The sequence below is a fragment of the Protopterus annectens genome, chromosome 4.part0 (genome assembly GCF_019279795.1).
Source record: "Protopterus annectens isolate FY-2018-M chromosome 4.part0, PAN1.0, whole genome shotgun sequence".
NCBI lineage: Eukaryota > Metazoa > Chordata > Ceratodontiformes > Protopteridae > Protopterus > Protopterus annectens.
This window is the reverse complement of record NC_056733.1, coordinates 1,828,134,667-1,828,150,641: the sequence shown is the minus strand read 5'-3', so window position 1 is coordinate 1,828,150,641 and position 15,975 is coordinate 1,828,134,667.

Genomic DNA, 15,975 nt, shown 5'->3' with positions numbered 1-15,975 from the left:
CTATCGCTGAGCCTGCTGCCCTACTCGATCCATCGGCCGCATATGAAATGAGGTGCATGGATGAGTTTACTATTGAATTAAGGGTGTTGAGTTGTGCAGTCACCTTTTCCGAGACTGCATCAGCTGTATTACCCTGAAGAGTATCTCCCAGCTCTTTTAGGAGATCTAGCTAAAGGTGGGTAAAATGTGTCAGGTAGTTGAGCGACCTCATGGAAAATGCCGCAAAACTAAATATGCGTTTCCTGTATCTGTCCATCATCCTAGAATCTCTATTAGGAGGACTGACAGCCAAAGAGGTTTCCGACATCTCTTTCTTGGTGGCTGCCACCACCACCATGGCATCAACTGGGACTCCTTTTGTAAGAAAGGCCTTGTCGGTGGGGGAAGTAATAAATTTATTGGGCCTGTGTGGGACTGGTACCACTGAGTCAGGTGAGTCCCACTCCCTTCAAGCAACCAGTTCTATCAGCTCATCGAAGGGCAGCGTAACCCAGGAGTTGGATGGCTGAGATCCGAAGGCCTTCAGGAGAACCAACACATACTCAGAAGGGGCAAGGGACTGCCAATCACCCCTCTGCCTTAAGAGTTCCAAAATGTCTGCAAAGGAGACATCTTCTGAGGGGGACCGTGGGGACCCTTCTGATTCCTCCAAGTCGGTATCTGATGTTAGAGATTCCTGTGGGGAATCCAAGTGCCTCCTCTTGCACAATCTCTTTCTAGGGACTTCATCGGTGGGGGCGTCCGGTGAAGTTCCTGGAGAGGAGGGGCCACCCAATGGGGATACCTGATGCCCTGGATCTCGATGCTTTGTGGGGATCTGCGGGGAAGAGGTGGAATGAGGCCCCTTAAGGGAAGGGGAAGACAGATCCAAGGAGGTAGTGGTTTTGGCAGCCATGACCTTCCTCATGGCATCAAAGGTACCAGAATCCCGGTCCGAGAAGTCAGTCAGCTCCGAAGAGACCGGCAGCTCTCCTTGGACCGAGACCCTCTGCTCCAATCCAGAGGACGGAGCTGAGGCCAGCTGCGCCAAAGCCCCAAGTGGAAGAGTCGGAACTGAAGTATCAGTTCGACTCTCCACCCCGGAGCCGGCAAGGGACTGTCGGCCCCGAGATTCCTCGGTTGGAACCGAGGAGATCAAGGTCGATGGAGCCGAGGGAGGAGGATCAAACCTCGGCTCCAAGGGTTCTACCAATATCGGTTCCGTCTGACCCAGATCCAAACACTCGATTGGCTTCAGAGGAGGAGGTGGAGAATCCATGGGGGACATTTCAGGCTTCGAAGTCGAGTGGCTCAAAGCAGAAAGCATTTTGGAGAGGGCCGGGTTCTCTAAGAGCCTCTTAACCACTCGGTCCAGATCCACATCGGAGATCCTGGAAGAATGAGTCGAGGGATGGGTCGAAGGGGCCGAAGATGGAACCGATTGAAGGATTGGAGACTGAGGGGTCTCCAATATCGGTTCCACAACTGGACCCCTAGGCAAGGACTTGATACACAGCTCCAAGAACTGTGGAGCCAATGCATGGACCATGCTAGAGGAACTCGAAGCCGATGACTTGGGCTCAGAGGATCCTTTGGAAGACTTCGACCCCTTTGAAGCCTTGGAAGAGGTGTCAGCCTTATCTAAAGAAGCCTGAAATTCAGGCTTTAGGAGTCCTCTATCCACCAATTTCCTGCGTCTTTCCAGGAGGACCCTGGCGCTAAAGGAATGGCAGATAGAGCACACCTCTTGTAGGTGTACCGAGCCTAAGCAGTAAACGCAGGTGGAGTGATTGTCTATAACAGACATCTTCTGACCACACTCACACTGTTTAAACCCTGATTTTTGCTTTTCAGACATGGTTTAACAATAGCAACAACAAACCTTAGATATAGGTAAAGATATATATAAATGTATGTATCTTAACAATCTATTAAATCATGCTAAATATAGAGTTTTAAATGTCCAATAAACTTTACTACTATTAGCTAAGAAATATATATAAACTATCACTCTAACTGTGTATATATATATATATATATATATATATATATATATATATAAGAAAACAACACACAGAAAACAGCTGACAGAGCCCTGTCATGCCCAAAGAAAGGCCAAAGGCCTGAAGAAAAAGTAACTATTTAACGGTTCTAGCAAACTAAACTAACCAGAATCCTAACACTATACTATTAAACACTCTACTATATATCTAATACTTAGACAAAAAAAAAAATTTTTAAGAAAAATGAGATAATAATTAGAAATTTAAAGTCACTGGCCCGAGCTAACTCTGACGAGCTGTTGATCCGTTGCAGCGGCAAACTAGATCTGGGGATTCATAGCAGGGCATCATGGGATATTCACTGGGTCTCAAGCTTCTCTGAGAGTCTGAGCTTCAAAAGAGGCCCATTCAGAGCCGAGGGATTGGCTCCGACCCATGTGTAAGAACAAAACGGCGAGATAGAACAACTTCACATTCTATGTTTTCCCCCCTGTTTAAACCCCATTTCACCACTTTCCTATGTCCTCAATTTTCTTTCCATAGGTTCATAGGTTCATAGGTAGGTACTAGGCTATCGGCCCTAGGGCCCATACAAGCCTAGCCAAAAAATGTACCCTGGCTTTCGCCACCCAAGAAAATTATTTTCCTGTGCCCCTGTCGAGCAGAGCCACAGAAGTGATCCCCGGGGTGAATTTCCCATTTCCCATCCAATCATCAAGATTTTTCTTGAAGAGTGCTAACGAGGAGCTCTGTTTGACATAGATAGGTAGTCTGTTCCAGAGTATGGGAAGTCTCTGGGACAGAAATCTATCCCTCCAGCATGTTCTGTTTATTGTGGTGACAAGGTTAAGGTCCCTAGAGCATGTAGCTTGGAGGGATTGGGATTTCTTTAAGTGGAGCATGTCCAACAGCTCTGGGTTTGACATAGCTTTGTATGTTAGGCAGAGATCGCCCCTGAGTAGGCGATATGCGATGTAGTAAAGCTGTAGTTTTTTGAGACGGTCTGCATAGGGCATCTGTTTGAGGCCAGTAAAACTCTTTGTGAGGTATTTCTGTGGTCTTTCCAGTTGTTGTAGATGTCTTGTGAGGTACATACCAAAAGGGGCATTGTACTCTATAATGGGTCTAATGAGTGATGAGTAGAGGGGAACAATGACCTCTTTTTTTCTGGATGAGAATCCTTTTGTGATGAGATGAGCCACGTAGAAGGATTTCCTGACCACTGTGGCGATGTGATTATCAAAGGAGAGACTACTGTCCACCTGTGTCCCACGGTCTCTTTTTAAAGAATCATTGCACAATGCTGTGCTATGCATAGCATTGCTCAGCTAAGCTAAATGCCGTATTTTACATGTATGTGAAGGCGCAATAATCACATGGAAAAAGTTCACCTATGCACTATTTCAAACCCAGTGCCATCTGACTTGAACAATAGTGCATCAATCTGCCAAGCCACACAGCCAGTTAAGTAGCACAGCTGTTTTAAGCAAAACATAGTCATTCTCATTTTCTCATCATTAAGTCTGTTTACATGAAATACCTTTTGAGCCTGAAGAGCAGTCAGTCTACCCAGGTATTCTAAGTCACAATCTGGCAACTCTGCAGTCCGCAGCTACCTCCCCACCCATACAGTCTAAGAAGGAATAAGTACTGTAAAACTAAAACAAGGATATACCTTTTGAGCCTGAAGAGCAGGCATACTCAGGCAACTCTGCAGTCCACAGCTACCTCCCCACCCATACAGTCTAAGAAGGAATCAGTACTGCAAAACTAAAACAAGGATATACCTTTTGAGCCTGAAGAGCAGAGCGAGTCCACCCAGGTACTCTAAATCACACTCGGGCAACTCTGCAGTCCGCAGCTCTTTATCACTACATATAACTTCTTCCTCAAAAGCAATGCCCCTCATTCTTTCTCCTCCATATCCCATGCACTATACCCTCTAAATACAACTCTGTTCTATAAATTTAAGCTCCCTCCAGTACCTCTCTCTGCTAATCCACTTCACTTCACTGGCAATAGTAGACCTTTCCTCAACTACACTCCTAACTTACCCTCCCCACTGAACCTGATCACCCATCTTTTACATCTAGTTTATCGCTCTATTTTTGGTGACATCCATCCCAGTCCTGGTCCCACTGTCTCCACAAACATCTGCTTCTCTACATCACCACAATCATCCTCCCCGAAAACCATCCACCTAGCTAAAATCAATACCCAAAGATGGCTGTCACATAACCATCCCGACATAGTAACTGTCTCAGAAACCTGGCTCAAACCTCATATCAAAGATACTGAAATTCTTCCCCGACTACCAAATCATATGGAATGACAGAGCTAATAAGAAAGGAGGAGGGGTAGCCATAATTTACTTTTCTTCTCTAACAGTCATTCCATACACCAACCCCCATTCCTAAAATCTCTCCTGCTGCACTATCCACAGCCTTCCTAAAAATCAACATACATAAATCTTTATGTATAGCTGCCATCTACATTCCTCCCGATGATAACATCCCCATTCTTGAAGAGATTCTCTCATGGTTCTCTTCCAACATCAAAAAGGAAACATTCATCCTTGGCTATGTAAACATCAACTTGGCCACCATCTCCTCACAATCTTCCAGCCAAACAATTAATCTCTTTAACTTCTGCCAGCTAATAAACTACCCTACCAGACCCAGTAAAGACAGCTCCTCTGGCACTACACTAGATTGGATCTTAGCAACTCATCCCAACCTAATTTCACACAGCAGAATTATACCTGCTCCCCTTGGCAACCACCTACCAGCCTATGCCCTTTGGTGTGCCTCATCTGTCCAAATACAACATCAATACATTTAAACTCGTAATTTCACCAACTTTAATCCACAGACATTTTCCAACTTTCTGAAAAATGAATTGTGCCCCCGTAAAGACTGTGCCTCTGGGCAGTGCTGCTAATTATTTCTCAACAAAACCTTCCTAGACTTACTGAACAGCCTAGCCTCTCTTAGAGCAAAAAGAATAAAAGCCAAAACTGTTCCCTGGCTATCTAAAGAAACCAGAAAACTAATGTACTTCAGAGACAAATGTTGGAAGCAATACCAAAAAACTAAGTTAACAAACACTCTAATCAAATTCAAAGAACTCTGCAACTCAGTGAAGAAACTAATAACTAATGACCATAAGACTTATTACTCCAAAGTCCAATCAGAACATAATTCTAACCCCAAAAAGTTCTGAAATTGCATTTCCTACCTTCTAAACCCTGGTAGAAAAGACAATCCATGCCCTAACCCAAACAACCCAGACCATGAAATTCCATCTAATTTCAACACCTTTTTTGTTGACTGCATAGCCAAACTAAATGCAAACTTTCCCATCTTCTCTCCCTCTCATAGTCCCCAATCCACTGCTTTTCCCTCTAACACTCCACCTTTCAGTCTTAAACCTATCTCCACCAGCAGCATAAAAAAATCCTCCTTAAACTAAAGTCTTACTCCTACACTCCTGATAATCTGGCTCCATCCTTCCTTAAGATAGCTGCAGACAGCATTGTCTTCCCCATTTCCATTCTTAACAACAGGTCCATCCAAGAAGCCTACGTCCCCTCACTCTGGAAGAAAACTTTTGTTACCCCTCTCCACAAAGGGGGCAGTAATAGGAGTGTCCCCTAAGGCTCTATTCTTGGCCCCTTACTTTTCAATATTTTCATTAGTAACTTTCACAACTCCATAGATAATGCTAAACTGATTCAGTATGCTGATGATTCCACCATCATCTGTACAGCAAACTCTCCCTCCAAACTCCTTCAAAAAACCCAAACAGCCTACTCCAATACCAAAACTTGGATGCTAAACAACCATCTCGCTCTCAATGCTAAAAAGAAACAAAAATCATGATATTCTTTCCTTTAAGACAGACAAAAGCGCCTTTAAAATAAAAAGCCACAATAACACTCTAATCAATATTGTACCTCACACCAAACTACTCAGAGACACCATTGATGAACATTTAAAATTCGATATCCATGTCCAAAATAATATAAAAAAACACATCAAAAACTATGTCTGCTGTATAAACAAAATCGCTATCTAACCGCCTCTATCAGATGTACTCTAGCCTCCTCCTACCTGCTCCCCTCTCTTATGTATGGTGCCCCTCTACTTACTCATCTCCAACTTAGCCTAAAAAAAAACTGGAAGCCTGGTATAACAAAGTCTGTAAATTTACTACAGGGTCCAAATACTCCACCCATCACTACCATTCCCTCCACTCGCTAAACTGGCTTGAGCTTCCTAATTACCTGAAATTCATACAACTCACCACTGCTCACAAACTCATACTCCACCCCTCCATCTGCCCCTCTCTTTCATCTATCTTAATGCCTTACCTCCTCAGTCATACTCTTAGATCTGAAAACCAAAACTTCTTTAAAATCTATAAACCCCTTTGCCCTCCTGGCCAATTACTTCTATTACATTCCTTAGCTAAACGATGGAATTCTCCCCCCCCCCCTTCCTCCACTGTACTCACAACCACTCTAATTTCCAATCTCTCCTCCATTCTTATCTTACCTCAAACTGGGACTGTTCCTTCTCCCTTCCCACCTAAATTACACTGTCGTCTCTTTCAAACCTCCTTTCACTAACATTATTGTTAGAACAAACACTAAACTTGTATAAACACTTTATGACTTCTACTTTTAATTATATTATCTGTATTACTTTTGACTTTATCTTTATTTTAACATTTGTGTTCTTTAAATGTATACTTCCTGATTTTGTACTTGTATTTTAAATTGTATATTTATGCTTTTGTATACTGTATATTCAAAACTTTACTTATGTTATATTCTGTTAACTACTTCTGGAGGTTTCTCCCTGGGCCTCCACTAAAATGGGCTCTATTTGACCCAGTGAACTTCCCCAGTCATCAAACTATAAATAAATAAAATGATGCTGCACATCGTGCCACATCGTGCAGCAAATCTGCTAAACGATTGATGGAAAGATAGGAATTTAACTGGGAATCTGGTAGAGGAATACATCACTAAAGCCATATACATACTAATAGATGTAAGTGAGGTATGCAACAACAGTTAAATGGCAATTATCTGTACAACATGTAAAAACACACCTGCTATATCACTGACTCTGTATCTCAATCTGTCAAATGCTTTGAAAACATTTACTTTTCATTCACATGGTCCTGGGTTCAAATACAGCTGTATCTAGCATTTAAAATAATATGTATGACTGTCTCATCACCTATTCATCCAGCCAAAGTAGTACAGATGGAACGTCTGCTTCTAAATAATAGAAGTCAAAGGCCTACAAATAGGAACATGTTTTAATTATTGCTATTACAACCCTAGACAGTGCACATAATGTCAGGTTATGCATTAGTATGAATTCCCAGAGGAATTTGAAGTATGTAATTCAAATGTGTCCCAGTAATATCATACTGCAGTCCATAATGATTTGCCAGTGATATTACAGACAACCAGAGCTGTACAAGTAACATACATATATGGAGGTCGTGCTAGAAGCAAGGGTTGCCAGCACACATGTTCCAGATGACTACCGTGACATAACACATGACTTGGCAGTTGTTCAGGTGGTTGACATAGCGGTTAATGTACCCCCCACCTTATTCTACGACACACAAAGCATGTTGCCTTTTACTCTGTTATTGGTTCCTTTGGCTAACATACTTACCATAAACACAAACCTTAATTTCCAGTGGATGAGTTTTTTCAATCTGGCTCTGGCTGTTCATCAAGGCTGCCACAGGTCCCACAGTTACTCTTCTGTGCTGTCATCCTGCAAAGTATTCAGCCTCTCTGTCTATGCCTATTGCCAGCAGCAGCAGCAGCTTCAGCCTGTAGCACAGACATCTGTATATAAAAGGTGGCTGCTACAAACACTCTCTCTGTGCTGATGTTGTATTTTACCCCACTAATTCTCACCACAACATATGAGAAAAGGGATGGAATCTACACTGAGGCCTTATATCCTGTTGAGTAGTTGTAAGGAATTTGCTGATTATACTGCAATCAGCCGTGTAGGCTGCATTTAGCATTTCTGAACCACAGATTGGTTCAGATGCAATCAACTGCTAATGAGAACCATCATAAAAAGGCAAACTTCTAGCTAGGCAAACCAGCATAAATGAGAGTTACTTCTTATGTCTAACTCGTTGACACATTACTTATATATTATCTTTCAACAGAGGAGTATTGTACTCCATCAGGTATGTATCCATTTTGTTTCCAACATAATGCATATGTTTGAATATACTTAGGGAGAATGGGGATTCCATCAGTCAGGTTTTGTTAGAACTGTACTGATGACATGGCATTGATCTCCAGCCCTGTTAACCATACAGAGGAGTACATCAAGGGTATAATGCTGTGTGATAACTAGGTACACAGGTCTCCTGGCTACTTCCTTTGATAGCAGTTGTAATAGTACACTGCTATTTTGATGGAACTATTGTTTATACATATTATTTGGGGGGGGGGGGTCCTGTTATGGGACACACTACAATGGACTCCTGTGTTGAGTATGTGAGCATACATGAGTATCTGTCATGGCACAAACAGGAACATGTCACTATTGCTACTACCCTAGTTGCATCCACACCCTTTGCATGTTTGGCACACTGCTGAATATGAAATGTGTAATCATGCGGTGAATACTGGTAGCCTTCCTTTACTGCTGTACCTCTACATAGTTTATGCGTACATATGTGATCCTTGCATGTGTTCTCATTTCTTCGTATTTCAGGAAACATTATGTATGCACATTGCAGGCCACCATTTTCTGAGGTGGAAAATGACCTCATCATTGAGGCATTGTGACAACATTACCAAGTCATGCTGTCTTGAGGAAGGGCAAATAGATCACAATGTGCAGCCCTGTAGGATGAACTGGCAGATAACATCAATGCTGTGCGTCACCAAAATCATACCTACGAGCAGGTGGGGCACCATGCCATGAATATGATTAATGCAGCAAGGAGATGCACAGCTGAAGTCCCCAGGGATCGTCAGGTCACTGGTGGTGTGCCTGCAGCAGAACCTCCTCTCACAGCCATAGAAGAATTCCTGACAAAGCTTGCTAAACAGGACAGCACCCAAGCATCCATCAGCCAATATTTTGTCGATGTGGGTGCCACTCGTTCCTCTCAAGAGAAGCGTCCAGGTATGCTTAGTTAGATCAGCAGTAGAATAAGGTTGCATTCATCCTGTCAAGGTGTATATAGTTTTACATGGGTGTCAGGTTTTTTTTCCTTTTTGGGGGGGTAAGTTAGCAGCAGTTATAAGCTCATGTAGAGATTGTCACCCACATACCTTTTAACATAGCAGCTACTGTAAATGTGAGATATTTGAGTGTATTACCCCTGTTATACTGTAACATGTGGTGCTGTTGCCATTACCTCTCCCTCAAATTTTTTCAGGACCATTAGGAATTGGAAGAGGCCATGCTCCTGCTGCTGGTAAGCAGAAAACTGTTTTGTCAGAGAGTAGATACTGTATATTTCAATGTATTACCTAAAGCATCATACCAGGTCTGCTGGCTTGATTGATGTACTATCTGCATGACTGTCAGCTGTACAGATATTTTCTGAATGTCCACAGTTTAGACTCATACCTCTGCCTTGTAGGTATGACCATAGTGATTGACATGAAAGTATTCTCAGGACATTACTGATTGCCATAATTGTCAGCTGTGCAGATTTTTCAGAATGTCCACAGTATGTGTACATAACTTATTTTTTCTCATAAGATCCTTGTTTCCTGAATAATTATTTCCAAATAATTACAGATTGGGGTTAGAAAATAATGTCCGTATGTTCTACTCTGTGAGGTTGGGAGGTATACAAGTATGTAATAGTGACAGCGGTGTACACAGCTTAACATATATTGCACCATAGTACTGCAAAGCATAGTCGTGCAGGTATTCATGTATTGCTTTTTTCTTTTTATCACAGGTGACCAGGGAGGTTGGTCTTTGTCCCCTACACCACCTAATGTTAGTGTCTCTTCACACTCTGATGATGGTGGCCAAACTGAGGCAGAGCTGGGGGTTGCAGAGGCTGAATCAGACTTACAGGTTAACATCCCTCATCCACCCTCATTATCAATATACACAGCCAGTATGCCTACGCATACCCAGTCCCCTGAGGCCACAGATATTGGACAGTTGGAGGGTAGTGACATTGAACAGGGAAGTGTGGCTATTGTGGCTTCAGTGACTGTCGACACTGGCCATAGCCAAACTGCTGGCAAGGTTCCACACAGGCGGATTGATAGGGGTGCTTATAGCAGGCCTGCTGCCCCTTAACAATCTGTCACAGGTATCTCATCACATGTCACTCGTCGTATGTTCAGGGCCATCACGGAGGCACAGGCATGTTCAGATAGGAAGTCCCGATGAATGTTCAGGGTGATGGATGGAGCACAGTCTGACTTCCGTGACTACCTCCACCATGTTTCTGATACCCTGGATCAGTTGACTGACACAGTGGGAAGAGGTAGGTCTGAGACAGATCACACATTATCTGTCTTGGAAAGCAAACTGTCTGTGATGGAACGTCTGACTGGAGTTGAACATTGGCCTCGTGGGCGTAGGTCAGCAACTACATCTGCTGCCAGTCTACGTGGCCATGCACAATCACGCTCCTATAGTGGCAGTACATCCAGCACTCCATAGGGGAGTGTGCTGTCCACACCAAGAAGGAGCAGGCCATGGGCTCATGGTCCTGAGTGTTCCTGTGGAGGACACTTGCTCAGCAGACTCAGTACCCCCACAGGAAGTAGTACGGTATCTGACCTTGGGCAAGGAGGTGCCAGTGCAACTCCTGGCAGAGCCAGTTCTCAAGTTTGGGGGAGGATATGGTGAACTGTCAGCTTTACCATGTCTGCTTCCCTTCCTGACTCATATACATGCTTGCCAACCTATTGGCTTGGCCTAGGCCTCTTGTACCCCCACACAACACCTTGTGCAAGTGATAATAACTGTGCCACATCCTATCATGTTTCTCATGGATGCAGGGAAATAAAGCTATTTGTCTGATGCACAGGGTGACTATTTACATTAGTATGAATTCCTTTCATCCATTGGTGTTGTTGACATGGATTTACAGATATTGTACTTTGCCATTTACACTGTGGCTAGCATAATAATTTCTGTACGTTACAATGGATGCTGTTGTAAGGGCTGTGGAGTCACACAATGAAATTTATCTCATGTAAATGTTTACGTTTCACATTCAGGACTGCGTAGTATACACCTATGGGTATACATCTACAATCAACCCATCATCGTCAAAGTACAGGACTGAATGCTAGCACAGAAGACAAATGTCATCAGAAAGGTAATACAGTATAGGTTCATGGGGTCATAGGTGTTTACTAGGCTAATGAACACAAGGGCTTCTTTAAGCCTAGCCATGGATCCCAAATCTCTGACAAGGTCTGATACCCTTTCATAAGTGTAAGCAGGAGTTTGGGAGATTAAACATTTACAAGCAAGGGCCTGGGAGATGAATCATTTACAGCTTGCTTGTGTCCATTAGAGACCATAGGACCCAAATTAAAGATGAAAGTCCTGTTCCCCATCCAATTGTCTAACTTGCACTTGATTTGTGTTAGGGCAGAACTCTGTTTCACATGGATGGGGAGCCTGTTCCCTATAGGGTGTAGTTTCTGGGATGTCCTATTTATACCACAGGCAAGGTGTAAGCCTGTAGAACAGGTAATTCTGGTGCTGTTTGTTTCGTGGATATGCAGGAGGTCCAGAGTGGGGTCTGACAATGCCTTGTATGCCAGGCAAACATCTCCCCTCAAAAGCCTGTAGGAGACAGAATACAGGGATAGGGCCTTGACGTGGCCTGCATAGGACATTTTATTTACGCTCTGTATTGGTTTGATGAGGAAAATCTGTGGATGTTCCAATTGTCGGACATGCCTGGTTAGGTACATACCAAAGGTGGTATTGCACTCAATGATAGGTCTGACGAATGCCGAATACAGTGGAACAATGACGTCTTTGGACTTACATGCCATACCTTTGTTTATAAGCTGCACAATATAGAATGATTTCCTCAATACTGTAGACACATGACAGTCAAAGGCTAGATTACTATGTGTGTCCCTAAGTCCCTGACTATTTTGTCAACTCTCAGAGATGTGCTATCAATATGATAGTTACCAGGGGTGGATGACTTCCCAAGGGATACTATTATGCATTTCTTGGCATTTAGTGTTAGTCCATAGCTTTGACACCAGTTGTATGTCTGAGTCAGCCCATCCTGGAAAACATTTTTGTCAGTGTGGGATTCAATGACAGCTGCTAATTTGCAATCATTTGCAAATATTTAGTCAGCCTGAGATCACTGACAGTGGCCTTGACTTCAGAGAAGTAAATGCCAAAAAGGAGTGGTCCGAGGACTGATTTGTGAGGGATTCCACTTGTGACTGGCCTCTTTGTAGTGGTGGACTCCCCAGTGCTAACTTCCTGGGTCCTGTCTGTGAGGCAGTTGGCTATCCAATGGCTGACATACTAATTTGTACCAAACCTCTTGAGGTTGTCAACAATGCCTGATGGGAGTATAGTGTCAGATGACTTTTCAGGTCAAGGTAGGCAGTGTGAACCATTTTTCCCTCATCCATTGCATTGGTTACCTTTTCAAAGAGGCCCACCAGGTTGGGTAGGCATGATCTGCCCTTGATGAAACCATACTGGGTTTGGTCCAGTGTCTGGAGGTGTACTACATCTCTGTTGATCATGTCCATGATCATTTTTTCCATGACTTTACATATAAGACTAGTGAGACTTCTCGGTGTGTATTCCCCACAGTCTGTAGATGGCCCACCTTTGTGCAGAGGAATGACTGTTGCTGTTCTCCATTCATGAGACACAAAGCCTGTTTGGTGGCTACAGTTAAATAGTAATTCCAGAGGCCCTGATAGGTCATGTTTCATGCTATTTAGAAGGCATCCTGAGATATTGTCTGGGCCCATTGATGCAGTTTACTTGGTCTTAGAGAGAGCATTAATAGTAGGGGGCTTACACATCATGGTATTTCCTGAGGGAAAGTTGAAGGGGAGAGAGGGGTAAAATTGGGGCTGAATTTATCAGCCAGGAGGTTTGCTAAATCTTCTGGCTCATTATAGATGGCTCCATTTACAATGATATGTGTACATAATTGTGTATTGCCTTTGAGGTTGCGGACATGGCTAAAGTATGCTTAGTGGTTGTCATAGGCCTGGGAGCCCGGACTTACCTCAAATTTGGTTTTGGTAGACTTTATTTGTCCTTTGATTTTTTTTTATTTTTTTTTTAGTTTGATGAGAGTGCTTTTATCCTGCTGTATGCTGCACCTTCTAAGTTTTGTCGTGAGTTTCTTCCTTCTGTTATACAGCCTATTGATTCTGTGATTCTACCAGGGTGGCTTGATTTTGACTTAGTTCTGTACTTATCCTGGTGGGTACGGCTGCTTTTATGCAGCTATTAACATGCTCATATAGGGTTTCTGTGAACACTTCTGCATAGGCCGCAGTGTTCTCAATGTTTATGGGGGCTTGAAATGTTGCCAAGTTATCACGTAATAGCTGGAAGTTAGCCTTGGAGTAGTTCCTGAATATTCCATGTTTAGCTGGGGGTGCATGTTTTATTTTTACTTCAAAGGAAACCACTTTGTGTTTGGACCTTTCCAGGAAGACATTATAGTACAGCATGTGCATGACTCTCCCATATTGATGAGGACCATATCCAGTATGGTTGCACCCCTGGCTGGTGTATTGGCTATCTAGTTCACAAAATCCAGGAATCTCTGTGCATGTATGTTTGGTGTCATATAGGAATCCCAGTTAATAGTGCGGTAATTAAAGCCACCCATGAATATGGTATTGGGTTGGATGGTTAGTGTTTCTAATAAGTTTAAATACATGGTATGGGTTTCCTGGGTCATAGATGGGGACCTATAGCTTGCTAGGAATTAGTATTAGATTTTGCTTATGGTGATTTGAACATGGAGCAGCTCAAGTGTATTGTCCTGTTTGGCCAGCCTTGAAGTATATTTAGTTTTGATGTACACAGAGACACCTCAACCTTTAGTCCCTGACTGTGATGTAGCTGGTCTAAAAGAGTTGAAGGCATAATAACCTTGCACTGTTGGTGTGCTCTTTGTGCCTTTAAGCCATGTGCCAGTGACGGCACAGATGTCAACATTCTCTAGGGAGAAGACATCTTCTATGGAGTGGAGTCTTTTGTTTAGACTCCTAGCATTTAGCAGTAATACCTTCAGATTTTCTTGTTTTTGACTTGCTATGTCAGAAATAGTTTTAGACTGGCATTGCCTTCAAAAGGCACTAAGGGGGAGACAGTTTTAGCTAATATTCAAACTAGAGAGGAGAGGTGCAGACCATCCCTGCCAAAGCAGCCTTGTCTGTTGAATATCTCCTTCCATGCTGACAAATATTGCACTTCCTTAGAATGACACCAAAAACCAAGCCAATTATTAACATCAATGATCTTTGTTCATATTGTGGCATCATCCTTGGAGAAGGTGAAATGCTGCTCAATGCTAGGCTGACACCAGCCCAGGACACATATTCCGAGAGCTCAAACATGTATCTCCAAGTATAATCTAGGGAGATATGTCTCAGGTCATGTACTCCCACATGGACTATGACTGAGTTATATCATAAGATCATAGGAAGTTAATAGGCTAATGGCTCTAGGGCCCTTACAGGCCTAGCCAAGTACTACCCTTATTTCCAACTGCCCTGTCCAAAAGGGACACAGGTGGAACCCCCGAGGTGAATTTATGGTTACATTTCCAATCGTCCACAGAGCATGTGAAGAGGGCCAACGAGGTGCTCTGTTTAACATGAAGTGGGAGTCCATTCCAAAGGTGTGGTTCATAGGTGTTTACTAGGCTAATGAACACAAGGGCCTTTTTAAGCCTAGCCATGCATCCCAAATCTCTGCAAGTTCTGATACCCTTGATAAGTGTAAGCATGGGCTTGGGACATGAACCATTTACAGGTTACCTATATCCATTAGAGACATAGGTGCCAAACCTGGGATAAATTTCCGGTTTACCATCCAATTGTCCAAGTTGCACTTGAATTGGGTTACGGAGGAACTCTGCTTCACATGGATGCGGAGCCTGTTCCATAGAAGGGATAGTCTCAGGGATACATACCTATCTCTCCAGCAGATCCTGTTTATATCACAGGCAAGGTTTAAGTCTTTAGAACGGGTAATTCTGGTGCTGTTTGTTTTGTGGATATGCAGGAGGTCCATCAGAGTGAGGTCTGACAATGCCCTGTATGCCAGGCATAGAACTCCCCTCAAAAGCCTGTAGGAGACAGAATACAGAGACAGGGCCTTGAGGCTGTCTGCATAGGACATATTACTTACGCCCTGTATTCTTTTAATGAGGAACTTCTGTGGACATTCCAATTATTGAATATGCCTGGTTAGGTACATACCATAGGAGGCATTGTACTCAATGATAAGTCTGATGAATGCCGAATACACTGGAACAATGACTTCCTTGGACTTAGATGCCATACCTTTGTTTATAAGTTGCGCAATATAGAATGGTTTCCTCACCATTGTAGACATGTGATGATGAAAGTCTAGACTACTATTTATGTGTGTCCCTAAGTCCCTTACTACTGGGTCATCTCTAAGGGTGTGTTGTCAATATGATAGTTACCAGGGATGGATGATTTCCCAAAGGATACTATTATGCATTTCTTGGCATTTAGCTTTAGTCCATGGCTCTGACACCAGCTGTTTCTCTGTGTCAGCCCCTCCTGGAGAACATTTGTGTCAATATGAGATTCAATGACAACTCCTAATTTGCAGTCATCTGCAAATTTAGTCAGCCAGAGACCACTGACATTGGCCTTGACTTCTGAGAAGTAAATGTCAAGAAGGAGCGGTCCAAGAACTGATCCCTGAGGGACTCCACTTATGACTGGTAACCT